Source organism: Carassius carassius, chromosome 31 (genome assembly GCF_963082965.1).
Source record: "Carassius carassius chromosome 31, fCarCar2.1, whole genome shotgun sequence".
Taxonomy (NCBI): domain Eukaryota; kingdom Metazoa; phylum Chordata; class Actinopteri; order Cypriniformes; family Cyprinidae; genus Carassius; species Carassius carassius.
The window spans coordinates 4,360,815-4,375,112 of NC_081785.1; the positions used below are offsets into that span (position 1 = coordinate 4,360,815).

At 43.5% G+C, this 14,298-nt stretch overlaps 1 long non-coding RNA gene across 2 annotated transcripts in view; it reads left to right on the forward strand.

Annotated features, from left to right (window-relative positions):
- The window catches only part of LOC132112006 (uncharacterized), a 39,457-nt gene extending 25,693 nt beyond the window's left edge, over positions 1-13,764 (forward strand). Inside the window, exons 1-4 of one of the 2 annotated variants that reach the window (XR_009424864.1) lie at positions 11,938-12,101; positions 12,202-12,557; positions 13,444-13,483; positions 13,697-13,764. This is a non-coding gene — a long non-coding RNA (uncharacterized LOC132112006). Of the gene's footprint in view, positions 1-11,937; positions 12,102-12,201; positions 12,558-13,443; positions 13,484-13,696 lie in introns of those variants that run through there. The other variant, XR_009424865.1, reaches the window with a different exon arrangement.
- The last annotated feature ends 534 nt before the right edge of the window (positions 13,765-14,298 follow it).

The window sequence follows — 14,298 nt, forward strand, 5'->3', positions numbered from 1 at the left end:
TATTGGCTGTGCTGTGGAAACTGCAGCAACCTATGGTGAGGCGGCGGAGAGGAACGAACCAATGGGGGCGCTTCGCGCCCATTGGACGTCAGAGCGCGCCAAAATAGGCGTGGCTGGAACTATATAAGCCACCGCTTCACCATAGGGATCAGGTTTTAAATCGACTGAAGCGATCACCCGGTCCGAGCACATAGCACGGCAGGTTACGCAGTACTCGTTCCCTCATCTCAGGGAACCGAGGTTACGCTAGTAACCGAGTACGTTCCCTTTCGAGAGTACTCTCGTACTGCGTAAGCTAGCTTACGCTATGGGAACACAATGTAAAACGCCGTGCGTGCTCGGGAACTTCGACCTGTCACAGCCCAAGGCGAGAGCCCGGGGCTTTATAGCAGGAGAAATCCCAGTCCCAACAGCCAACCTTAGTGAGCTTTATATAGGGAACGAAAAAAGGGGGACGTGATAAGGCTTAGCACGTCTATATAGAAAGTACCCTGGCCTGCAGGGCAGGGACTTGCAGATTATAGAATCTAATAAATGTGGACGGAGAGGCCCAGCCTGCCGCCGCACAGATATCATCCAGTGGTATCCCGCAGGACCACGCCCATGACGAGGCCATACCTCGGGCCGAACGGGCAGTGAAGGCCTTTAGATTTGTAAGCCAGCGAGATAGTGTCTACTATCCATCGCGATAGGCTTTGCTTCGTGGTGGCGAGACCTCGGGTGCGCCCACCAAAGCATATGAAGAGCTGGTCCGACCTCCTGAATAAGGCGGAGCGCGCAATATAGGTTTTGAGAGCCCTGACGGGGCAGATGAAGCTTGCGTTGCTTTCGTCGCTTTGCGAGGAAAGGGCTGACAGCGAGATGACCTGAACGGTGTTGAGAGCACCTTGGGGACATAGCCGTGTCTTGGTCTGAGAATGACTCTGGAGTCATTAGGCCCAAACTCGAGACAGTCAGCGCTTACAGATAGCGCATGTAAATCCCCCACTCGCTTGACTGAGGCCAGAGCCAGTAGAAAAGCGGTTTTGAACGAAAGAAGCTTCATATCGACAGACTGAAGCGGTTCAAAAGGGGGGCCCTTTAAGGCCTCTAGGACCGTAGACAGGTCCCAGGAAGGGATTGAAGGGGGTCGGGGAGGGTTCATCCGACGAGCTCCCTTAAGGAAACGAATGACCAGTTCGTTTTTTCCCAGTGATAGGCCGGCCACCGGAGCATGAGAAGCTGCAATGGCTGCCACATACACTTTGAGCGTAGACGGGGATCTGCCCGCATCTAAACGCTCCTGTAGGAAGGAGAGTATCTCCGTCACGTCACATAAGTGAGGGTCTAGGTTCCGTGTCCCGCACCAGGTGGAGAACACTGACCATTTCTGCGCGTACAGGCGCCTGGTTGAGGGCGCTCTGGCTTCCGTAATGGTCTTTAACACTCCCTCAGGGAGGTTCCCGGGTACCCGTTGAGGGGCCATACATGAAGGGCCCAAAGTTCGGGGTGGGGATGCCAGAGCGCGCCTTTCAGCTGCGTGAGGAGATCTTTCCGCAGCGGTATTGGCCATGGGGCTGTACTGAACAGCTGCATCAGCTCGGAGAACCAAGGTTGGGTCGTCCAGAGTGGGGCTACTAGCAGCATAGCACATCTGCTCTTCCTGACCCGATCGATGACCTGCGGTAGCATCGCGACCGGTGGGAAGGCATAAAGCGGGCGTCTGGGCCAATCGAGGGCCAGCGTGTCCCTGCTCTTTGAAAAATATATTGGGCAATGAGCGTTGTCTTCTGAGGCGAAGAGGTCGACCTCTGCCCTGCCGAAGATGCTCCACATCAACTGAACCGTTTGTGGGTGAAGAGACCACTCCCCAGGGGGAACATTCGCCCTGGAAAGCATGTCCGGGCCCCGGTTCAGGATGCCAGGTACATGCGCTGCCTTTAGCGAGCGCAGATTGTAATGTGCCCATGTCAGAAGACGTTCGGTCAGGGTGTGCAAGGTTTCTGACCTGACACCACCCTGGCGATTTATGTAGGCCACCACTGACATGCTGTCTGATCTGACCAGAACGTGGTGGCCCTTTAAAAACGGGAGGAAAGCTTTCAGGGATAGTTCGACCGCTATCATCTCCAGACAGTTTATGTGTAACAGTCGCTCCGGGCTCGACCAGAGGCCGGAGGCAGACCTGCCCTCGTACAGGGCGCCCCAACCGAGGTTGGATGCATCTGTCGAGACTACTTTCCATTTCGAGACAGCGCCCGTGCTTACGCCTAACTGATACCAGTTGGCTATTTTCCAAGGGGCCAGAGCTGTGATGCAGCCGTGGGTCACCCTGATGCGCGCGCGGCCGGAAATCCAGGCGCGCGCTGGAACACGGTCTCTCAGCCAGCGCTGTAGTGGGCGCATGCGCAGCAGGCCCAGTTTGAGAACCGCAGAGGCTGATGCCATCAGACCTAGCATTTCCTGAAATCGTTTGAGCGGGTAAAGAGACCCGGCTTTGAACGACACGGCTAGATGCTGAATAGTGAGAGCACGCTGTGACGTCAGACGCGCTGTACATGTCACAGAGTCTATGTCTATCCCCAAAAAGGAAATCCTCTGGCTGGGAGACAGAGCGCTCTTGACAGTGTTGATCGTGAGACCCAGGCATTCTAAATGGCTGAGGATCCAGGATCTGTGTGTCGTCAGTAGTTCCTCGGAATGGGCTAAAACTAGCCAGTCGTCGAGGTAGTTCAATACTCGCACTCCCCGCATTCTCAGGGGTGCGAGAGCGGCATCCATGCACCGTGTAAACGTACGGGGCGCTACGGAGAGGCCGAATGGAAGAACCATGTACTGATAAGTCTGCCCCTCGAAGGCGAATCTCAAGAATGGCCTGTGATGGGGTGCTATTTGAATGTGAAAGTAAGCGTCTTTCAGATCCACTGAGAAAAACCAATCCCTCGGGCGAATTTGCGCGAGTATTTGTTTGGTAGTTAACATTTTGAACGATCGCGTCATAAGCGCTTTGTTCAAACGTCTGAGATCTAGGATGGGTCTGAGACCGCCATCCTTTTTTGGTACGAGGAAGTAGCGGCTGTAAAAGCCTGACTCGCGCTGCGCAGGGGGGACAGTTTCTATCGCCCCTTTTGTAAGAAGGTTTATCAGTTCGGCGCGAAGGACGTGTGTCATTTCGCTTTTCACTTTCGTTTCGACCACGGCGCGAAAGCGCGGCGGTCTGCGAGCGAACTGGAGCGAGTAACCTTGTTTTATTATATTCAAAACCCAATTTGATATGCCGGGGATGGCCTGCCATGCAGCGGCTCGTGCGGCTATGGGTTGAATGTGCTTCGGGCACTGGCCGCCTGTTATGAGGGGACCAGTAGCTCGAGTATGCTTGTGACACTGTGGTGACAGCGCTTATTTGTAGGGTTGCGCACTGAGAAGTGGGCACGCGCGCTACATTTAGAGCACCTCCGGCGCGAGCGGGAAGGTGGGCATGAAAGGAGACCCGAGTGTGTCTTTGTGACACTTGGGGGAGTGTGTATACATGTAGGGGTGCGTACTGTGTAGTGGGCACACTGCCTACATAGAAAAAGCTCTTTTTGTGCTTTATTGAGGTCGCCGTGAAAACGGCGTTTGTGTGCAGGCGTGCGTGCATTGTAACAGGCTCGTTTACTGCAGTATAGACATCTCCAACCGCCTTTAGTGAGGGGATTGGAGGAAGCATGTGAGGTTTCTTGTGTGGTGGTCCGGCCGCAGCGGGACTTAACCACGGTCTTTTCAGCCCGAAGGTCAGGAGGGCTTCGGAGGCTCGGGGTTCAGCACAATCCTGGGCCGAGGTCCCCGTCTCTCTGGCGGTTTGCGGCTCGTAGAGCGAGAGCGGTGCTGGGTTTTGGTCGCTGGGCGAGACTGTAAGTCTGGCTGCGATGGCTTCGAGGTCTGAGGGGGCGGCGCATTTCTACGGCGTCCCGCAGCAGAGCTAGAGCGTTTCGGCAGGAAGTGTCTCATTGCCTGTGACGTTTTCTGAGCCTCAGTGAAGCGTTCAGCGAAACCCTTAACCGACTGGCCAAAGAGGCCGGAAGGCGAGATAGGAGAGTCAAGAAAGGCGGATTTGTCGGCGTCTTTCATCTCCGTGAGCGTGAGCCAGAGGTGTCGCTCTAAAACAGCGAGGCTTGCCATGCTTCGGCCGATCGCTTGTGCTGTGGTCTTTGTCGCACGCAGGGCTAGATCAGTAGCGCTGCGGAGATCTTTAAAGTCATAGGTATCTGGGGCAGACTCGTCCAGGTTACGGAGAAGTCTGGCCTGAAAAACCTGCCGCACAGCCATGGTGTGTAGAGCCGAAGCAGCTTGACCAGCGGAGGTGTAAGCTCGGCCAGCGAGAGCTGAGGTGGTGCGGCACGGCTTGGATGGATGCACAGGCTTCGACCGCCATCCTGCGGCTGAGGGCGGGCAGAGGTGTGCAGCAATAGCCTCCTCGAGAGGGGGGAGGCTCTCGTAACCGTGGTCTCGGGCGCCGTCGACAGAGGAGAGCGCTGACGAGACAGAATTCTTCAAGCGTGCGGAGAATGGGGCTTTCCACGACTTCGTGAGTTCATCGTGAACTTCCGGGAAGAAGGGGGCGTTTCTTTGCGGAGGGGCCGAAGGGCGCCCCTGCAAGAACCATTCGTCCAGCCTGCTTTTAGCGGGCTCGTCTGGAGGAGACCAGTCGAGCTGAAGGTCGCTGACAGCCCTTGTAAGCACGCGAGTAAGCTCCGCGTCGATATCAGCGCATTGTCCGGTGCAGCTGGGTGCTGTAGAGGGGGGGGGTCCGCAATGGAGCCCGACCATTCCTCACTACTGGACGCGGCGAGAGAAAGGCTGTCGTGTCTGTCCTCTTCCGCCTCAGGCGCTCCGAAGGAGAAGGGGGCGCTGGTGAGCAGGGACTGGCGCTGCTCGTCCACGAAGAGGACAGGCGAAGGAGAGAGAGCGGGCGAGGCACGCGGGGAGTGTTCCGGCGTGAGTTGCGTGTAGCAGTGTGCTCAGGCATTCTCTGATCGCAGCGTTTCTTACGCGGCACTTGAGAGAGAAGAGGCGGAGCGGGTGGAGCATCGTGGCTGGTTTGAGCTAATCGAGCCCGCAGGGTCGATATAGCCATGTTGTCGCACTCAGGGCAGCCGCCCTTGGAGAGTGCGCTCTCAGCATGCTCGCGGCCCAGGCAGGAGACACAGATGATGTGGCGGTCCTCGCTGGGCAGAGGGCCTCGGCAGGAAGCGCAGGCCCGAGGCATTTGAAACAACGCCTCGAATTCTGGAGAAAAAGGTGTGATGCAGCGGCAAACACACTAGCTTTGTAAAGGATATAGTCACGCCGGATGGCGCAGCAGGAAGCGAGTGCTGAAGGCGGCGTCGAGATGAAGCACGAGCCGGCGTCCTCAGATCTGCGTTGCAGTGCTATCCCGCTGAGAGGCTTTTCGACGGCGTGTAGAGGCTTCTCCGGAGAAGACAGCGAAGTGCAGGTGAGATCGCTGAAGGAGATGAAATCTGATCCCTATGGTGAAGCGGTGGCTTATATAGTTCCAGCCACGCCTATTTTGGCGCGCTCTGACGTCCAATGGGCGCGAAGCGCCCCCATTGGTTCGTTCCTCTCCGCCGCCTCACCATAGGTTGCTGCAGTTGCCGCAGCACAGCCAATAAGCGCGCGAGCTGCTTCGCTTGGGTCTGCTGTGCTGCAGCACTGCGTTTTACATTATTTAAAAATTAAGGATAATTTTTGGCTTCATATTCTCGAGAAAAGGGGACCTTTTCCCATAGCATAAGCTAGCTTACGCAGTACGAGAGTACTCTCGAAAGGGAACAAGGGTTGCTATGAAGACAAATGTATTTTATACAGTGCGAAGGCCTTTATATGCAATGATGGCATATTTATTTTTATTGCAGTCCTATTGCAGTTACTTTTGGCTGTTTGCCGACTATGACTTCAGTGCTTCCACCATAGCTGGGAAAGTTTGGAAATCCCTGCCTCAGACATAGCTTAAGTATGAACTTGTTTCAATACAGCATATTTAAGGTTATAATGATGGGTGTTATGCACCTTCTTTTGGTATCGCCCTTCTGACATTATTATTAAACACTACTGCACTGTATTTGTGAAAAGTGTCAAATATTCTCTTAAAAAACAAATCTTATAACTTGCACAAAGTAAAGGCATATAGGATATTAATTAGATTACACTCAGAAATTGCAAGTAAATTTCACAGTCATAAATAAACTCTACATTTTGAAAGACTGAAATAGTATTTCCTTTTTAAAACTCTTTTTTTTATTGACAACTTTAAAAAAAGCATATGTGGAGAACCAATATATATATATATATATATATATATATATATATATATATATATATATATAGATTATGAAAATCACATTACAATCTGCCTGAGTCTGTGAGATGTTGTTACATTTAGTGCAGGACTCATGTTGATATACGTCTGTTATCTTTGAAAGTCTTTTGGAGGTCTTTCTGTGATCATGGATGAAAGGTCACCGGCAGAAGCTTTTCATTTTCCCTTAGATTCTTCACTAGACAACACGTTTGTTTTCACTGTCTCCAAAACCTGATTAAACTGACAAGAACTTTGAGCTCTGAAAAGAGTCCCGTAGAGGCCGTAAGTCTGAGATCAATTGGAAACTGACATCACCTAAATGGGGTTTAAGTTCACAACCTGTACCCACAAAGTCAACCCTGCACGAGTGCCATGTCAGCCACAAACCAATATTGGCATCCAACACAAGATTTATCTAGGCAAGCATCACTATTGGTTTCTTATCTAAACCACATTTTGTTGGTGCTGCAGATAAAAATGATATGTGCAATGGCAATTTTGACAATTACTGTTTCTCACACTTGTATTGCCATTGAATTAAACAGCTATAAGTTTTCTCTATGCTTTAGAGGTCACATTAGATCTATATGCAGCAAATGAAATAAATGATAAGCAACAAAGGAATACAACATTCAGTATCAGATTCACTTGAGAGGGATCTTCTTCCCCACTCTGCATCGTTCATAATGAATTTAAACCACATGCACATTTCTTTTTTCATTACTCAGAGTGTTATAACCAGAGGGGGTCTCTGAAAGGAGCCATCATAATGTGTCTCGCTGTAATCATGCGCATCTGCAAAACACGTTTAGAATGCAAATGATCTTTTAAACAAAGCCACGGATGCATTAAGTCCAAAAGAAATCCTTAATTTAATCTATTTCGTATTTTCGGTGTGTTTAGAGAGGATATTCCAAAACTATAAATATTGGATGCAACATGGATCAGGATTGTGTGCAAGGGAAAGGAAACTGATCTCAGTGTGTTAAACAAATTAAAGATTCGCTCCATGAGAAAACAAACCAAATTTTCCATCAACAAAAAAAATTTGATGATGTTAGTGTTTAAAACAAAAAGAAAGCAATTCGCCTGTGGGCTAAAAAAATTTAAATAAACATAATTCAAGATACAGTAGTGCAAAATTGGACTAAAACTATTAAAAAACATTTTATTTTCCTCAGAAATTGCTAGTAAATTTCAAAACAATTACAAAAAAGCCAAGTAACACATTGTATTAAACATGGAATTTTGAAGCAGAAAAACTGAAATATTATTTTCTGTAAAACATACTTTTTTACAAAGTGTGTGTGTGTGTGTATAAATATATATATATATATATGTATATATTAGGGATGGGACGATAACCGGTTTTATTGATAACCGTGATAAAATGTGCTGAAGGTTTGTAATATCGTTTAAAAATGAATTATCATTAAAACCGTGTTTGATTATCGCGGTTTTAATAACTCACTATTAAATCATGTCCAGCCAGCAACAGTCTGACGCAAGCGCAGCGCACAATGTTTTTTTTGTTTTTTTTCGAGAAGGAATGGCGAAAGTCAGTGACTTTTCTATGCTTTTCTATGCTTCTACACTTTTCATTGTAAGGAAGGAAATGCCACAGAATTTAATCTTTCTTTAAATTAAGTGCATAGAGTTGCTTGTTTTATTAGTTGTTTGTTGATTATTAAATATAAAACTTGATGAAATGTTTTCAGTGTGAGCATCAACTATTTTTGAACACTTTCATCTCGTTTCAACAAAACCGTGATAATATTGATAATCGTGATAATTTTAGTCACTATAATCGTGATATTAAATTTTCATACCGTCCCATCCCTAATATATATATATATATTTTTTTTTTTATTTTTTTTTTTTATGTTGATTATCAGCCTCAGGAAGTCAAACTAAATATTATAAGAACTATATAGAAAAAAAAGATAAAATAAAAACATTGTGAAATAATAAATAATGATAATAAAAATAATAATGAATGAATGAATGAATGAATGGGTTGTAAATTTAGCCCTAAATGATTCTGTTGTGGAGATATTTTTATTGGAAAACTAGACAAAAGTTCAAGGTAACGCTTTCTTGTATGAACAATGTCCTTGAAACGTCCTCTATGAACAATGCATATTATTTTGAAAAATTATATCAGCAGATACTGCTCAAAAAAAACATGGTTAAGTATGGCAGAAAACATTCCCACAGTAGATAATGGCAAGTCATGTTCTTGACATTTCACCCGAATGCTGAATGTTGGCCAAAAGAGACATCAAAGGTCTCAACATGAGACACAACCCACCCAGAAACAAAAAAGGTACAAAATCTGTCACTGGGACAGTCCCTTTGAAAAGGTACAGCTTTCTTTACCCCAAAGGATGTATCTTAGTACCTTAATGATACATGCTTGTACCGTGTACATATTAGTAGGCCTACCTTTTGCAAAAGGTACCACCCCAGTGACAGCTTTTGTACATTTTATTCTGAGAGTGTATAAACTTCTCTTGCCAACAGTCTTTAAAAGTGAGATCAGTAAACAATAGTAAATCTGTCATCAGAAACACCATGAAAAGACTACTAATGAAGCTGCTGAAATGTGAACAAAGTTTGTCAGTCATCAGTGGTTGCTGAAGAAAGTGTAAACAGAACTAAACACTGGAATATTTTTCTCTTGGTTTTACTTACAGTATTCCGATTGGTTGGCTGTTAATTGTTCTAAAAGTGTAGCATATAAAAGTTTTGCAAGTACACCAAGTTTGATGTCATTTATAGTCTGTCTACTCCTACTCCAAGGAATATGAATATGAATATGAAGCAAGCTTACGGTGTCTAGTAGCTCATCCAGAGCCACCAGCCCTTACACCTTCATGTAAAGAAACTGTTGTCGACAGACACAACTGAATAAACCTGTTAAATGATACACACAGACCATGTTAACATGGCTTTCTGCAGTTCTGTTCTTATAGAGGAATGTCTAGTGTAAACTGAAAGCCCTGTGCACACACCATGCGCTCAGAAGACTCAGTCTGTGTTAATGCAGCCCTGACATGAGGAAAAGCAGAGCCAAATAGAATAAACACCAAGGGTTCATGTTTTTGTTGATAGCTACATTCAATACATACATATTTATTTATTAAGGCTTTTTTTTTCTTTCGTTTTTTTGGAATGCAATATGATCCAGATACTTCACTGACATTTTTCGTGGTTCATATAAATATATATATATATATTTTTTTTTTTTAAATACTATTTTAAACTATCGCAGTCTGTGACACTTTCTAAAACCAAACAAATCCTATTGAATCTGCTTCCATCTAGGGGTCGTAAGTAGCAACGACAGGATGTTTTTTCCCCTCATTTTACGCCAGTACACATTACTTTATTAGTGTCTATGGCGACTGCGGCGAAATCCAAAGCTTGAATTAATTTATGATGGGCTATATCTATATATAATTTCTTGTTCCACCAGAGGCTCACAGTTTACCTGCACATCAAGAAAACTCCTCCATATGTTATCAAACTAGACACTGCAGTTCATGATGTCCCTTTTCCAACCAAAATTGGTATGTAACTGTTACTCACTCACTTTCCAGTGAGACGATGCTCGTTTTAGTTCCTGAGCAAGTGCCCGATTGTCTCGAGAACAGAACGATTACGTAACTGACTACGTTAATAGCTACCATAGACCAGGGGTTTTCCACCGGCATTGCATGTGGTCCGTGACATGCATTCCAGCCTACGTAATTTCACTATTAAATAATTAATTTTTCCAAACATTTCCAGAATATTTGCACATTGCTGTGAATGTGTTTTTGCAGAGCTTAACAAGTTGAACACTTCAATGCAAGGGAGAGATTCAAACGTCCTGCAGCTCTATGAAAAACTAGAGGCATTTGTTAAAAAAATGTCAAGATGGATAGAAAGAGTGGAGAGTGGTAACTTGGCTATGTTCCCTTCAGTTGAGGAATATTCTGACAGCACTGACATTAAAGACATTGTGTGTGAGCATTTGAGGAAGCTTGTGCTTCAATTCCGAAAGTACTTCAATGATTCTGATGAGTGTGACAGCAAATGGATCCTGCTCCCATTCAGTGATGATGCAGCAGCAGGGTCAAGCTTAACTACTGTAGAAGAGGATCAGCTCATAGAGATGTCCACAGATTCTGTCAGGAGGCATATGTATGATACACAACCCCTTGTGAAGTTCTGGATAAGTTGCCAGACAGAATTTCCAGAGCTTACAGTAAAAGCAGTGAGGTGTCTTTTACCCTTTCCAACTACATACCTCTGTGAGAGCGGTTTTTCCACACTGGCATATCTAAAGAACAAGTACAGGGCAAGGCTGGAACCAGAGAATGATATGAGGCTGTCACTATGTACCACTATATCACCACGAATAGACAGACTGTGTGGAAGTCACCACGCCCAGAAATCCCACTAACAGGTAAGGAGTACCCCCCCCCCCCCCCCCCCCCCCACACACACACACACACACCCACACACACACACACAATAGTGGGCCGCCGATTACTTGTTAGTCAGAATGGTGGTCCCTGGCACAGAACCAGTTGAAAACCCCTGCCATAGACAGTAAAAGAAATACACGACAAAACGTATGAGTGATGTAGTTTTAAAAACAAATGTAAAAATCCAAATTCATTTAATACATAATTTTAGTGATTTTACAAGTTGCTTTTGCCAGTTTACGCATGTTGTTTTGTGTTTGTTAGAATAAAATAAAAAGTGATTTTAAAACCCAACTGGGTTTGCAGTCTGATCTGTGGTCACTGTGTGAAAGCAGTGAAGTTTCGCTCAGGGTTATTTTCACTGATTAAAACACTGGACAAAAAGACATCTTTGGTTTTTATTTTGAACAAATGTTCGGTATTGGTGTGCATCTTGTTTATTACATTAATGTCAAAGATCAAGTCTTACTGTGTTTTTCCTTGCAGATATCAGAGACACTGTCAATTACAAGGACGTCATGAAACAGAATCCTTTCAGTGTGAAATGATGTATTGTGCTTTGAATCATAATTATCATGCATATTGTCATCAGGCATGAAATGTTATTTAAACTTTCACTTTTCAAAAGATTTAAGCTTATTTAAAGTGCATTTTCATGGAAAACCTGAAATATCAGTGAATTGTAAATTTATGATTTACTGCCCCGGACAAGTTACATACATTCAACTCTTAAAAATGCATGAAATTTCCATAGCTAGTTGCTTTCTTTCTTTTTTTCTTGTAGTTTTTTTTTTTTTTTTTTACAATGCAGTTATGCTCAGCTTTCATGTTATTTTAGATAGACATTACTTTTAGTCTATGAAATCATATTTAAAAATCCAGTGAATCACAAATGACTGAAAACTGGTTTAATTGAATTTCATATGAGTGTATTGTCTTGGACTCTCATACAGATATGGTTTAGGTCCAAATGGAGAAATCGTCACATCTCTCAACCTGTTTTCGACTAGATTTGATCAGGTATCGCACTTGAAAATTCCAATAGATGTCACTGTTTTAACACTTATTTCCACGTACTTTTGTTTTTAACTTACCATTTCTGTGTCTCCTCTGTTAGGCATTGAAGTTTATTGAGAAAAAGCAAAGTAACCACCAGTAAGTTTGTATTCAGTAGATTTGGTGATACCCATATATTTTGCTCATCCCTACAGTCTCATGCATGAAATATTCTTTTTAATTGACACTCGGGCAAATAGAGGTGTTCACAAATGTCTGCATCTGGAACCATCATAACTGAAGCACTGGTATGTGACTGTTATTTTACACGTGATTATTTTTACTGTGGATTTCTTACATTTGCATTGCTTCATTTGGAGTTTAAACATTATAAAGTTTCCTTTCTAGGCCTCTTCTTTTCCCTGTGTGGTTATTTATGTGATGGACACGTCTCAAAGTGTAAATCCGGTCACCTTTATGTCCAACATGCTCTACGCCTGCAGGTCAGTGTCTGAGAATTATTTTTTATTTCTTGTTCATGCAATATTTTGGAAATGAAAACTGCAGAAAACATTTTCGTGTTGTTTTCAAGTTCAGAGCACAGTGTACTTCTGCACTTCTTAGTGTTACATTCACACTGTATATAATTCAGTGTTATGAAAGTTATGTCATGATTTCAGAAGCTCTTACCAAAATATCTTGTTTTGTTTTTTTCTCCAGCATTCTACTAGACCAAGCTACCTTTCATAGTCGTCATGAACAAGGTAATAATGATAACAACTGTCATGCTAATTTTAATGGTGAATGGCCAAAGCAAGATGTCTGATGTGAATACTGTACAAGAAAATTAGATGTATGCAGTATTTATTAAATATACTAACAGTTATTTTATTCATATTAATTTATTCATATTTAAACAAAATGAATTCTAAATAAATATTAACAAATATATTTAATAGGCAATTTATGTTTATTGGTATATATTATCGACATTTAGTGTACTATTTATATTGTTCTGAATTTTGAATTTTGAATTTTGACTGTATGAATACAGTTTCTGTTCAAAGATTAAATGGCAGATATTATCCTTTAATAAGGCCTTTGGTGGATAATGCAGTGTCATCTTCTATGAGCATGTTTTTAGTTTTGAATGGAACAAATCAGTGCAAGCCATTTGTTCTATAATGTTAAACTATTCAGCACAACATGTATTTTTCTGTATCTTTATCAGACCGACATCATTGATCACAGTTTTGCGGTGGAGTGGATGCAGGACTAAAATGATAAATATAAAAATAAAAGCTCATTCAAAATGTTAGTAAACACTATTATAGTAAATAAATAATACTAAAATAGCACTGCTGTCTACACTGAAAACACTCAGCATGGACCAAAAAGCTGCACTTCAGAAAGAATCAAAATGAAAATAAAATTTATTTTGAATGGGTTGTTTTAGAATATTGAATTAAATTTACAATTGTATATGTTTTTATTGCACTTATATCTTAGTTTATTATAATGGTAATAGGAGCAGTTTCCTTTTAATTTGAATGATAGTGATGTATGTGTTGTTAAGGGCAATACACATATATGTTTAAAGATAAATGAATGCTTTTCTACAAACATTTGATGCGTTTTACTGTCTTGCAGAGAGTATCGTCCTGAATATGAACGTCTGCACAGAGAGTTGGTGAGTAATCATTGATGTGGGCTGATGAACTAGTCATAAATCAACTGGCCATTCCACAAATATCCTTCCATCACTTATTAAACTATAGATTTTTTTGTTGGCACTTTGTAATTTATTTATTTCATTTGAAAGGCAAATAAAAATTTCCCTTTTTTTCGTTCCATGAGAAAAGGTCAAGTCTGACTGTTATTGATGTATTCATCTCATACTCAGGCTGAAGCTCAGAGTCAGAAACAACAGGAGCAGTTGGAACGCCTTTGGAAGGACATGAGAGCAGTTCCTGCTGGTACATTCATTCAGAACGGTCATGTCTCTGTTCATTCATTAAAAAAAGAGATAACTCTTCACATATATAAAAAAACTTTTGCACAGTATAGTGTATATTTTACCTGAATTGCTTTTTTAGAACAGATGTATATCATTTTATGCAATCAGTTGGTCTATGATCCTTCATTGGCATTGTCTCCAAAAATATGTGCCCTGTATACACTGTCACATCTGATTTTATTCTTCAGATGCCCCAGAACTTGGTGGGCCCAGTGACCTCATCTTTACCCACTGCAACCCTGATGAAGCTGAGGAAGACATAGACAGCGATAGCGATGACATCGATCGCACGGGTGAGGATACTTCAAATAGCCCTTAAAGAACCATAAATGCTGTCACATCATGTAACACAGGCAGAGGCGCTGCACAAGATCCCGGGCACTAATGCCCCCCCCCCCCCCTGAAAATATATATTCCAGACTTTTCAAGGGCCCTCTCTTCCTTTGGGGCCCTGGTAATCAGTACTGGTTATACCCCCAGTCCGACGC